The following is a 14,785-nucleotide window of genomic DNA, read 5'->3' on the forward strand; positions in this document are numbered from 1 at the left end:
TAAATACCGAAGAACAGAAGAAAGAAAAAATCTATCTAAATCTTATTTGATGTGACTGTGGGATCTCTAAGGAGAAAGGGTAGACATCTAACAAAAAAATAAAACAAAATGATACCAAATTGTACTTTTTAAAAAAGTAGTAATGTAGCTTTCTAAGGGATAGCACTAAAGAGTCTTGAGACATTTCTTAACTTGGTTAAATGTTTTTGATACTGAGATAATGGCACAATTCATGGGCAAAAAAAATGGAAAGAGGAGATTTGTGGATGGTGAATTATTGCATCTTAGGTTTCTGGACACTTCTCCTAGAGAGAGAACAATAAAGTATAGATCCATGCAGAGTTGGGAGTTTATCCTTCTGTTGGCCTAAGTTTCAAGGAACCACATTGGTCCCCCTTTCGTATTCAAGGAGTAATTGAGTGTTAATTCCACTGACCTTTTTTTTTTGCTGAAGCTCTTCCATCTTGGGAGCATTACTAGCTGTCAGGCAGCATACTTTACATAGCTGTCTACTTAATGTTTTTCTTTTGACTGAATTTTTTACCTGAGGCATTTCAGTCATGTAACTTCAGCAATCAATTTTGGCCCAAAGCAGCATAGACCTCAGTCACTGCAAAGCAAGTATTTGCATGCCAGCTTGCAGTTTAAGCACTAGGGAAAAGAACTGGGCCCATGAAGACTTAAGAAGTAGGACTCTTGAGTTGAATCATCACAGTCAGCTAAATTATCTAGCATGTAATTATCCTTTGGTGTGTATGTTTGTATTCCAGGAGGAAGGGGGAGAAATGGACAGGGAGGGGTCTTGTAAATTGTTAATCCCTTTGCTAACTGTAATTGCTTTATTGAATCTAAATTAATCTAATGTTTTAAGAATAAATCATGAAATTCTAACGATTACATATGAGTCATAAAAAAGGGGAAATACAATATTTGAAGCATAATTTAAATTAGATTATACCAGGATAATTAGCCTTCAGGATTACATTCTATAGTGGGATTGATGCTTTCTGGAAATAGACAATTAAAGATTTTTTAAAAACCTATGTTAGTCCAGCGACATGCCAGAAAAATACATGATGAAACAAAGTACTAGAAATTGTTTATGGACAGATACAACATTTTCTTAGATGTTTTTCTCTCCAAGGTTTTGTTTTTTTTTTTTTAATGCTCTCTAAAGGACTGTCTGTCTTTCAGGACATGAAGATTGTGAAGAACAGCTTAAGAAAGTTAATATAAATGTCTTCCCTGTCAACCTTTCATTTCAAGGCCTTCATATACATAGCACCTCAAAGAGCCTTCTTACACATTAGGACTCCCAGAAAAATTACCCAACATAAACTACCCAATAGCCATCTGTCCCCATTAATGCATTTACTTTTAATAGTCAGCAATAAGGCACAATTTAATCAAAGTAAAGTCATTTAATAAAATAAAGAAAATAAGAAATATAATAACAGAACATGTCCCCCATATCCATGGAACACTTTCTCTCTCAAATACAAAGGCTATCAATGAGGGTGGACAAACCGAAGCAACATTTTTGAAGGAATTTGCATACATGAAACTTATATGGCCAAAAACTATGAAGATTTTGTCCATGAATATCTTATAGAATAAGCAACTGATATTCTGGTGTTGCTTCCAGTAGATTAGTACCCTGCTAGTCTCTAGTGGCATATGGTCTCCGCCAATTATATGGTAGTCTCTGCCAGATATTTCTTCCCGCTAGTCTCTTGGTTGAGTACCTCCACAAGTTTTCTGCCTCCCAAATTTCTCCAGCTACCAGTTTTAGGGGAAGAACAGGGTTTTTTTTCCATCTTTGTGCTAATTTAGAGCTCAGGGGCTTAATCTTCAGGGGTTTTATGTGAGGTAGATAAGCCATACAAACAGACTCAACTCTCCCAAATTCTTCTCTCCAAGTGGTTTGTTAATTCCCCAAAATTTAATTGCATATATCCATTTTTAGAGACAGTCTACCTTCACATGTCAAGATTTTTTGGAACATAGAAAAGCCAACCCACTTACTAGGGAATTTAACCTATCTTTTCTAATTCCTTGTATCTAAGATTGAATCCCAGTCCTATTTCTGAAACAGCAGACTTAAGGCTAAAAACTTTTAAGTCCTTTAAGTATCCCACACAAACAAAAAGGAAAGAGGGAAGCAAGAACAAAAATCTTTTGGCAGAGTACTTTCAAAGTAGTTCCTGCCATCTCCAGGCTTTCTAGAAATTTCTGCCTTTATTAAGCATATATAACCAGCAAGAATCTCCAGACTTTAATCTCTACCTAGAGTATCTTACTCGTTATACAGCTAACTTCCTTATAGGCAATAGATGAAGAAGTTTGGAACAGTTGGTTTAGGACCAAAAGACTTAGTTTAAAGAAGGATTTACTTTAGTTTAAAGTAGGATTTCTTAAACTTTTCTACTCCCAACTCTCTTTGAATGTGGCCCCAAGAATATAGGTATATAAAATAAGTATACAAATCAAACATTTACCAATAATAATTATATTTTTGTGACACCCAGATTGTTACACCACCCCATATGGGGTTGTAATTTACACTTTTAAGAAGTTTTGGTTTAAAGAATAAAGAACATGGTTTGTTTTAACTAGAGAGAGATTGGGTATCCATAGCAATTATTGACAAAGTCTATTCCCAATTCTCATTTTAGTACTATAAATGTAAAACTAGCTTCAAAAGCATCTCCTCCACAGACTGCAGATAATATTATATCTTTAAGAGAGAATAAAATCCTTAGAGATTGGAAGCTTAACTCTCATTCTGGAGTCTGTTTTAACTAAGATGGCTAGAGGTTCTAGCAAGGCATGGAGAAAGACTAAGAGAACTTCTTTCCTGAGAGATAATTAATTGAACTTTTCTCTTGCAAAGAAATATTAGGAAGGGAATTCTTAGAAGAGACTTGAGCTGACATTCTGAGAGAGTTAAATAGTTTAATCATGTTTCAAGAGTGATGGTTAGAGCTGACTCTGACTATGCTCTTACCCACAGTTAATACATTGTAAATAATGGTCTTTATTTTATTGTTTCTTACTCTATTAATAAATTACATAACAAATAACCTTGGTATTTATTTAGGCCTAAGAAATTTGGAGAATTATTTATAGAGAGAGCAATGAGGGAAAGAGAGGGAAAATTTTCTCCTGCTTCTTTGATAAATTATACTTGATAAACCAGGGTAGGGGGGCACAGAGCTATCTAATTAGATTGATGAAACAATTTTAATAATGAGGAAATCCTTGAATGTTCCCTCTTCTTACCTTCAACATGATATTTTAGTCTCTCCATAGGAGAGAATAAGTAAGATAATGAGTCAACAGCATGGAAAAAAGTGGTTACAAATCTCTTCAGCTACGCCATGTAGGCTACAAGTCAGGATTGTCAACACCTCTTTTAGGAGGCTAAATAAGAAAAAAAAAAACTTTAGAAACTTAGAATAAGCTCAGAGAATTATGCTGCCTCTAGATATAATGGTTTCTCCTTCACAGAGGTCTTCAAGCAAAAACTAGATAGATGTCATTTGTTGGATATGTTATAATTGCTGTTTGGTCACTTCAGTTGCATCTGACTCTGTGATTCCATTCAGAGTTTTCTTGGTAAAGATACTGAAGTGGTTTGTTATTTCCTTCTCCAACTCATTTTAAGGTGAGGAAACTGAGGCAACAGGATTGAGTGCCTTGTCCAAGGTCACATAGTCAGTAAGTGTGTGAGGCCAGATTGGAACTCAGAAAGATGTGTTCCTAATTCCAGACCTGGTATGCTATGCATTATGGAGTCACCTATGCCCTATTAAGTTGTGGATGAGATTCCTATTCAGGTATAGATTTGATAAGATAGCTTTGGAGGTCCCTTGCCATTACTATGATTCTATAAATCCTCTTCAGCAAAACTTTATAGAAGATGCAGAAGGAGTTTTGGTAGTCAATAAATGATAAATTTTCCCTTCATTCAGACAGTTATTTAGGTTCATAAGGAGTAAAGGGGGAACGGGAAAAGCATTTATTAAATACCTACTATGGGCCAAGTATTCTGTTAAGCACATCACAAATATTATCTCATTTGCTCCTCAGAAGAACTCTGAGAGGAAAGTGATATGGTTATCCCCATTTTATGGTTGAGGAAACTGGGACAGAAAGCGGATAAGTGATTTGCCCAGAATCACATAGCTAGCAAATGTCTAAAGTCATATTTGAACTCAGAACTTCCTAACTCCAAGTCCAATCCTATGTCATCTGTTTTCTCACCCTAAAATAAGTATGACAAATGTTTAGAGATGTCCTGATTATTCCTATTTTGCTCTAAATAATACTGGAAACCAAATATTAGAAACTGAATCCTTTACCAAATTCAGAAAGGTACAAATTTTTTTTCTATACAATAAGCAATGCTCCTTTGTCTTACTAATTACTCACTATAAATGTGACCTTTTGTTTTGGAGATAGCCGAAGAGCTGTTTTTTTAATATTCTGAACTTGAACTCAAATATAAGGCTCTGATATGCTTATATAATCAAAATTAGGACAAGACATTGGTATTAGAAACAAGTATTCACTCATTCCCATATACACACTCTCTAGCAGCCTTCAGCAAATATTTTTAGTAGCAAGAGAAGAGAAAGTGAGAGGAGGGGAAAAAGAGACAGAAGAGGAGGGGAGGAGAAGTAGGAGAGGGAAAAAGAGATAAAGACAGAAAGATCCAAACACAGAGACAGAGAGATACAGAAAAACAGAGACAGAGAGAAAGAGAGAGACAGAAGAAGAAAAGAGAATAGGAAAGAGATGGGAAAGACAAAGTGATATAGACACACAAAAAAAAAAAAAAACAGAGAAAAATGATAAAGAGGTAATGACAGAGAAAGAAAGAAAAAGAGGAAGAAAGTCAGGGAGGGATGAAGAAGAAGAGGAAAGGAAAGAGGAAAGGAGGAAGGGAGGGGGGAAGAGAGAAAAGAAGTGTGGAAAGAAGGAAAGATGAAAGGATGGAAAGAAGGAGAAAGGGAGAAAGGTAGGGAGAAAAGTTATTGTGACCATTCTCAAAAATCAGGTGGATTGTGGGAGAATTCATGAAAAAGAAAGTGAAATCAGACAAAAACATGTGAGGGGGGATGGGAATCTGCAAGGACAGGGAGTCCTACTACACTCAATAGAAAAATAATAAAGAAGTTAATATGTATTGTGGCCTTTCAGAGAACAGAAATAAGAGCATTAGATGGAGTTTATGCTAGGATACAAATTGATATTATTATTCAGTTGTTTTCAGTTGTGTCTAACTCTTTGTGAGTTTATTTGGGGTTTTCTTGACAAAGAAAGTGGAGTGATTTGACATTTCCTTCTCCAGCTCACTTTACAGATGAGGAAACTGAGGCAAACAGACTTAAGTGACTTGTCCAGGATGATAGAACTAGTAAGTATCTGAATTTTCTGGGTTTAGGCCAAGTGTTTTATCCACTGCTCTCTAGGGGAGAAATGAATTTTCCTTTCAATAGGAAAAACATTCCTATAAATTAAAGCTCTCCTACAAGGCAGAAGGCTTTCCCATCTTACTAGCATTCAAGCAGAGACTAGATAACATCCTAACATAGATGTTCTAGAAGTGATTCTTATATCAAGTTGAGCATTAGACCAGATCATCTCTTGAATACAATGTCTAAGATTCTATGAGTCAGTGCATCTTTCCTCATAGAGCTTGCTTGGAAAGGGGCAGTGTTTATCAGATGAGATTACTACTGACCAGACTGTCAAACGTATCTTACTAACAGATCTTTTCTTCCCTCCATGAACTATCTTTGACTACTGCAGGTGAATCAGCAGTAGGTCTCATTAATACAATGTATTCTCCTTTCATATGGCATCCTTAATAGACAGCAACTCAAAATGTTTTACCTAGACTGTCAATCATCATAAACTGAAGAGGAAAAGAAAGTTTTTACAATGAGATTTCAAGAGAGGAAGTTATTAAGTGGCACAGATGTGGAGGAGAGGGAGAGATTAAGATGTAGAAGGCAACATAATAAAGAAATTGTTCTGTAAGTCTTAATGGGAAGAGGAAAAAGCAAAGATGTAGATGGGAAAAGCATTATAATTGGGCATTTATTTATCACCTACTATCCTCAAGACATCATGTTATCGCATAAGGATATAAAAAAATAAAAGTATAATCCTAGCCCTCAGTGAGTTTGAGGGAGGATAAGGTTTGCAGAAAATATAGCATGTACAGGAATAAATATGATATGAAATTAGGACCAAAGATCGCCAGTTCTCTAAGGTCCTCTATCTTAATCTTCTTATTTTCCATTTAAAGAAACTGAGATCAAGGGAGATTATGTGGCATATCCAAATGGGTATGTGACATATCCAAATGAGTCTCATCATCAATATTTGAATCCAATTCCTGACTCTAGAGTCAATATTTTTCCAATGTGGCAAGCCTAAAGTGGTAAGTATAAAGAGATTTTGGTCAGATATTTTCCAATCTCTAGACCTTACCTGTAAATGTGGGTTGTCTTACCTGTAAAATGTGGGTTGGAGTAAATTACATTTGATTTCCTTCAAGTTCTAAATCCTATGATCCTTAATAAGCTCTAAATAGATGATCTTTAATAAATGCTTGTTGCATTAAATCTTTATCTTTCCTAAATTTCAGCACCTTCTGGTCTGAGGAGTTGGCTCATCATAATGGACCCTATTTCCTGCTGTGCCAAGGATATGTTGTAGGAAACATTGGATCAGAACTAACAGCAGAATGGGTGGGCTCTTTCCTTTAATATCAGGCTTCTTGCTAGCCATGTTTTTATGATCTAACAAGGTCTCACTGTTGATTATTTATTTTTACTATTTGATCTACATTAAACTCCCCCAAATATCATTAGTTCAGCACTACCTGACAAGTCTTATCCTAACCTGGCAATACAAGTGAGGACATGCTCAGATGCTCCCTCAAGCACAAGTATTCCTGAGTTCTGGAAGAAATGATAATATTTAGTAACAATTGCTTAATGCTTTTCATCTTCAAAGTCCTTTTACAAACATTATCTAATTAACCCTTCCAACTTTCCCTGGGAGGTAAGGAAGTATTATTATCTCCTGGTTTCAGAAGGAAAAAATTAACCAGCAAGTTCTCTGCCACAATCAGTGTTGTCAAGATTAGATGTCAAGACCTTTAAACTCTCATTTCCTTGCTCAAATGGAAGACGATAGGAATGAGTGAGAACTTTCTATTTCTAACTAAAATCACACTGAATCTGTTTTTATTATTAACAATAATAAGAACTATAGCATGTTTTTTAAAGTTTAATTTTTTAGTTTAGACTTTATGCTTTGATAGTTTAAAATTTCACTAAGATTTTTGAGACATCCCATATAATGGCTTACAAATTAGAAAGTGCTTTACATTTATACATTTGGGAGCTCTGCAAAAAGCCTATTAGTTATATAGTAACAATATTATATGTCATAAATGAGAAAAGAGAGACCCAGGAAATTCTAGGGATTTATCTAAAATTAAATAGTCAATGATTCAAATTGATGAACTTCTCAGTTTCTCCATTAGCCCTTTTCTCCATCCCCAGTGATATATCCTTCCTAATCTAAGAAGCTGGTATATTTCCCTTTCCTCACCTTTCTCCCATACAAAAACCTGCTCTCCATGGAAGTTAAAAGTCATTAATAACAACTCATTATTAAGCTTAAATCTTAATAAAGTAAAATATTACCTTTTCCAGAAGCATTTGATTTTTACTTGGGAAGAAAGTCTCTTTTTTTGACCTATCAAGGATTCTTAATGAAGAATGCATTATCAGTGACCTAAAATTGGTATGGTTAAGAAAAAACTACCCTGGAATTTTATACACAGTAGGAACTTTAAAACTATTTGTTAAATTGAGACAAGCCAATTAAAATAAGACCTAAAAAATCTGGATTCTAACTTTCTTTTCACCATTTACTAGTTTACTAGTTGTGTAAATAAGCAAATGATTTTACCTCTGTATCCTCAATTCTCATTTATATGCAGAAGGGACAGGATTATGTGACTTCTAAATTCTTTTTGATTCTAAGGATTATTCACAGATTCTACAGCATGGGCTATGGAGCAGAATATGGGAGCAGCAGACCTTAACTAGACCTATATAGCCTAGGGGATAAAGTCTCCCTGGGTTGCTATAACATAGATGTTCAGATGGTAATCACAGGTTTGTTGACTGATGCCACATTGACAGTCCATCTGTTAGAGCATAATCTAGCTTTAAGACAATCAAAATCAAGGTAGTTAAATGAAACAGCAATATTTAGTTATGGTCAGCATCCCCAAGCTTCATTGTCACCCCGTCTCAAGCCATATGAAAAGGGCCAGCAGCAATAAAATGAGAAAAACTGACCTGAAAGAATCAGAAATAAGCTGGCTTTCTGTAGATTCAGTCACTGAACATCTCATACCACAATTAAGGCAAGTCTCAGACAGGAAGTGGCAAACCTCAAGTCCAAAGAGGGCATTCGCCTATTGGTACTAAAGTGATTTTTGTTGTAATGAAGCATATAGGAAAAAGCAGAAGACATGTCAACTTGTTTCTTAGTCACTATAGAAATCTAAAGGCCATTAGCATGCCAGGCCAGAAGCAGACTAAGAGCTTTCTGCAAAAATCCTACTTGGAGTCTCTTAGCATCCTCAGTTTTCTCCCATTCCCATTGTCTTCCTTCCCCTCACAATATCTGTTCCTTTCCCTTTTTTTTCTACTAAAGTTAGGAAAGCAGAACCAAAGTTTTATAAGGTACCAGAGATCACTTCCTGTCAAGTGCCCTGCTGTGGAACCCAGCAGAGAAAAAATGTCCCAGTCTATTGAAGAACATCATTCTCTCCCTTCAGGGACTTTTCACACTGGATTCTCTGACTCTAGAAAAGACAGTTCTTACTGTGTTTTCTTTAAAACTCTCTGAGGGCAAGGAGCCCAAGAAATGAAGTCTGATGACTGTTAGAAGTGATGATACATTTTCAAATTACCACTATATAGTTTAATAGCAGCAAATGTGCTTTTTACAGTTAATCATAATTTTTTTAATTGAACTAATATATCCTGAGATTCTCATTGTGTCTGTTTCCATTAACAGTCACTTTTTCTGGAGTAAGAAACAAACAAATGGAAATGAACATTGATGAAAACACATTAATCCAGTCATAATCACTCCTCTGTCATCTTCCACTCCCAGCAACTTGGGCCCAGGTGCCAAAGTGGCTAAGGTGACAGGGTCCATGGATAATGATGCTGGCAGCTTCCAAGATGCCTCTGGGATCTGTCACATTGTTCAGCTGCTCATTGGCTGCCCCAGCTGCCTTGTTTCTTTGAATGCCGTTTCCTCTCCTCTCAGCTTGATTTCTCCACAATTTGCACATACTTTAACCACTCATGAATAATGCCCCCATTCAAGTCTATCCCTGGATACAGTATATTTTGGAAGCCACTTAAATGGCAAAGGTGAGTGATTTGCCCAAGCTTGGATTTATTTTCTGAATCCCACTTCCCACTGGTTTTCTAAATGCCACCTCCTGATTCACAGGCTTTGTCTCATTGTCATACTATTATCATTTAGCATGTATCAAGCATGCACAGTGTGCTGGTGTTACAGCAAATGAATAAAAACATAATGTCCCTGCCAAGTTGATTTATCATTTAAACAGAGCAAGCGAGAAAAGAAACAAACAGCAGGAGAAGAGGTACAATCCATGTTGAGGTTATACCACTGGTAAAAACCAGGCCAATTTTCTTTGTTACATTCTTCAGACACCTCCCACAGGCAGCTGCTTTTCTGAGGGAGTTGATGATGGAAAGAGTTCTTTGGGATTTTGTTTCTGGAACAGGGTTACCTGACACAAAAGCCCTAGCCTCGTGCCCCATGGTGGTACACGGGTGATGCTCAAGGTCCATAATCTCTGTAAGGGGCCATCGTATCTATAAGTTCTCTCACCTGTAAAACTGGGATAATAATAGCACCAAACTCAGGATTGTTGTGAAGATGAAATGAGATAACATTTTAAATGAACTTTGTAAATCTTAAAATGCTACAAAAATGTTAGTTGTTATTGTTGCTATTAGCTGGAAAGGTTTCTTTTTCCTATTTTCCTCCAGTCCCAGACCATCAGAACATGCTTCATTCAGTGTAGCCAGCCATCTACCAGGCAACAGGGCTCAGCATGAACAGGTATCTTACTGTTGAACCATAGCCACCTTCCACTCTCCCATCTCTTGCTTTTTATTCCTATTGAAGGAACATCATTACTACTGCTATTGGGAAGATCAGGCCAATTTTTGCCACATACCTCCATTAAGAATAGCTGAGACTACCTACAGCCTGACTTCATTCGCTGACCACCAGTGACTGCACTTAGGTGTTTTATACCCTAAATACAATGGGGGCAGGAGGGAATATCATGCTATTATATTTATGTCCATGCTGCCCAGAGCAGAACCTGCCATATGTCCCGGGAATAAATGTTTGGTAATCAACTGGTTGATTTGGTCCTGGTGAAAGGTTTACTCCATTGTCTATGGACTAGCCTCCTAGGTTTCTAGAAGGTCGTCACCAGAAAGTTGGCCAAAATTAATAAACATTCTTTAGTAATAATGGCAATGAAATAGATAAAATTACAAAATGGACCTTAAGCCTCTAATTCTGCAGAATGAAAGAAAAAAGGGTTCAGAAATTGGAAAGAATCACAAAATCCTTAGACCACTAAAAACCTGAACTTATTCATTCGTATTATTAAAATGTGCTCCTGGTCCAATTTCCAAAAGTTGGTACACTGTTGAGAGAACATCACATATCAATTAGTGTTTTTGCTATAAGAGAAATCAGAAGACAGAACAATATATAGTTAAATATAAAGATGCTTCATAACTTTTTCCTAAGGAGACAAATAAAGGAGCTTATAGAATTTCAACATACATTCTATGTTAAGGTGAAAAATAAAGATCCTGGGTTATAGTCACCTTCTAGCATGAATTGTGTCTTCTTGGGCAAGTCTTTTCATTTCTAGAAGCCCTCATTTCTTTGATCACTAATATGAGATTGAACAAAATGCTAAAATTTCTTAGAGATCTAACATTCTATGATACTATCATTTCAATTACACTTAATCCTATACATTTTAATGCTCAATATGAGTCGAAGCAAATTGATCAGCAAGAAAATAATTCCATTTTATAAAACAAGAATTTGTTGCAGAAGGTGAAGTAGAGATTACATGAACGAGTTGACAATATTCTCCAAATTGAGTCAATATTGAAACATATTCAGTAACTTCAATAATTAAAGTTCAAGGGAGGATAATTTTTAAACTATCTTGGAAAATTCAGTACAAATTAAGAAATGAAATAAATGGCTTAAAGGTTATAGACTACTTTAAGTAGTCTATACTTTAAAGTATAGACTACCTTAAAAGGCTCATCCCTGTTCATCTTGAAGACTTTCAAGAAGTGAGTTGGAAAGTAGTTAACATCACTAGTACTGAATATTAAAGGGAAAAGAAAGTTTATTACATCTTAAACAGCCAATATAGCAGTCATTTTACAATTACTTCTGTCTGCATGCAATCAGATTATTAGTTGATTAGAGCCAAGACAAAAATCAATTACATCAATTCCAAATGAAGAGATCTATTTTAAAATACTGTCAATTTGTTTATAATAGTAGAAAGATAAAATCCTTATAATCAATATTTCCTTTAGAATATGAAAAATGTTTATCCCTATGAAATGAGAGGGGAAAGAGCTCAGAACCATCATTGATCTCATTGCTAAATTAAGAGCCATAATAGTTAAGAACAATACCATTTTTATTTGCTCATTGGCAAACAATTACAAAACAAGATGACAGAATTATCTTAAGAAATATTATGTCAGAAAAATGACAAGCAATTGACAGAAAACCAAACTAAAATATTCTAATGAGAACATTTGTCAGTGAAATGGAATGACAACAGATAGATATGAAAAAGGATAATCTGCTATCGTCTCTGTAATTATCTAACATCACTGATGTTATTCATAAAACAACTCCCCTTGGTATTCAGTATCTCTGTGTGTATATATACACACATGCATGCATACATATATATATGTATATCTAAAACACCATTTAATATAAAGTAGTATGAATGAGAGAAAGGAGAGATCCAGACAGATTATTCTAAAAGTTGAGAAGGAAAAGAATACGTGCTAGAATAGCTCAAGGAAGGCTCTATGAAAAAGGAAAAATGTGATGAGCCTTAAGAGAAGAATTTTGACAAGCATAGATGAAGGAGTCCATTCTAAACATAGAACATGGCCTCTGTGAATAAATAAAGACAAGAGATGCAGATTGAGTGTACATAGTACATCCTAACAAAAACTGAACTCCTGCTTAGAAGAAGTCTCACAAGGAAACTCACTTTTGTAGTATAACTTATCTATTATCTTTATTCATGAATACTATATTTGTTTTTGACATCACATACCAAAGTAAGCTAATATCTTCCAATGTAAGGCATCTCCATTTTTAAGCTACTAAATGGGGAACTGGACACCCAATTCCCTCTGGCAATCTAATGAAGTCTTAGGATCCCTTCTTAGAATGTTTTAAATGAATAAAATAAACTATATAGAATTACAAAGGAAAACATATTGAAATAAACATGTGATTTGTTTTTCCCATACAAATTCACAGTCCCCCTGAAATCTATTGGGTACATGGATTCCAGGTTAAGATTCTGCACCACCACAAAGTTTGCCCACATGAAAAGTGTACTTTCCCAAGGCCATATAGCAAGTATGTCAGGCCTTCACATATCCAAGGTTGGCCCTTTGTATACTGAAGTATATTGCCTCTTTTGCATATTTACTGTGAGCTTATAAACTACCTTTTTTTTTGGCTCCAATTGATAATGTTTGAGCTTTGGGGCTAGCTTCCAGTCATGTGTCATTGGATAAAGGGATGAGATTTTAAGATGATGAAAGATTATCTTACTGTTTGATGAGCTGGAGGAATTGGTACCTGGACTTTCTAAAAGATGAAATAACTTCTGTTTGGGGCCTCTTGTCTACCAACCTCCAAGTGTAATTATGTGACGCCAGTGAGAGATGGTTCTGAATATTAATATGACTACCTTTCTATTCCCCATATAGATCATGTTCTCAACTAGGCAAGATTGCTCTGGGACCACAAACTATCTTTGCTTTTTTTGTCTTTGTTCTTTCCTAATGTTAGGATGGAGTATCCATCCCAAGGTGTACTTGTCCAGCATTGAAGAGAAACCTGTGAGTTCAAAGGATTTAGGAGTCCTGGCTTAGATCTGACTACTGGTGGGGAGAACTCCTTTGGCATCAGAGAGGATGCTCAACAAAAAAGTTGGCCCAAGATTGGCAAGCTTTATCAACAGATGTACAATAGGAGTTATTTGGATAATACCCCATAGAAGTGAAATAAAAATGCCTAATTAGCAGTTTTTTCAGATTGATTTATGTTCTGATGAAGTTTATCATCTATTGAGTAGCATGTGTTATATTAAATTACTAAATTCTATCTCATTAATGCTTACATGATTTTTTTAACATTTCACTTTGTGTGTGTGTGTGTGTGTGTGTGTGTGTGTGTGTGTGTGTGTTGGAATAAATTACTAGGTCTGTATCTGATTCCCATTGTACACCGAAGACATTTGTAGTCCCACTTTGGAGGAGTCTGTAGATCTGAGCTATAAATAAAATTATTCCCTGATTACTGAGGTGGGAGATTTAACAAGCTGAACTATGAGAAAGGGGAGCATAATTCCCCTAATTAGAGACAAGTTCTTTGCTCAAGACTGAACTTGGTTCAAACCACATAACTAAACAATATGGAAGGGGCAAGTACTGAAGTCCCAAAGGTCCAGTAATGTGATTGGACTCTCTGTGTTATTTTGCTATGCTATTTTGCATACACTTTTAAAATCTACTTGAAAGATAACAAAGTAAACCTATGAATGTCCATGAGAGGGACAACGCAGGGCTAATATCAGGCAAGAGCTTACCAGAATAGCACTCTGGTACATCTTTAATACAAACCTAAAGAGGAGCTATTTTTAAATCTACCACTTGGATGAGTTAGCACTGACTCAGTGCCTTGAAGCCCCACGGATGGAAGTTGTCAAATCCATTTTTACTTATGAAGAAGCAAGGATGAAAGACACATTATGAATCAGCAGTAGAAGAAGGCCCAAAGCTCTGCAGTTCCTCTAATGCCCCAAGGTCCTTTTTTTCCTAGTCATTAACTTGAGAATCTAAGTTGCCACAGGGCTGTAAAATATGCAAAGGTTATCTTTAGCACTATCTCCTTTCTCTTTTGGGGATCCCTGCCAGGCCCTTTAGGTCTATGCATCCCCAATCTATTGAAGTGGGAATTCTCATACAATAACCACCTAATGCTTCCAGGAAAACCATTCTTCAGTTTCAATAGCCTGGAACTCTCTCTTTCCACATCAAAATTACCTTTCTCCCATTCTTTCAGGGCCCCCGATCTGTCCTTTACTAATTTTTTTTTTAATTTGTTTGTTTTTTAATACACATTGCTTTATGAATCATGTTGGGAGAGAAAAATCGGAGTGAAAGGGAAAAATCATGAGAGAGATAAAAAAAGAAGTGAACATAGTATGTAATGATTTATATTCAGTTTCCTTCATTTTTTTTCTGGATGCAGATGCCATTTTCTGTCCAAAGTCTATTGGGAGTGCTTTGAATCACTGACCTACTGGGAAGAACCAAGTCTT

Source organism: Sarcophilus harrisii, chromosome 5 (assembly GCF_902635505.1).
Source record: "Sarcophilus harrisii chromosome 5, mSarHar1.11, whole genome shotgun sequence".
NCBI lineage: Eukaryota > Metazoa > Chordata > Mammalia > Dasyuromorphia > Dasyuridae > Sarcophilus > Sarcophilus harrisii.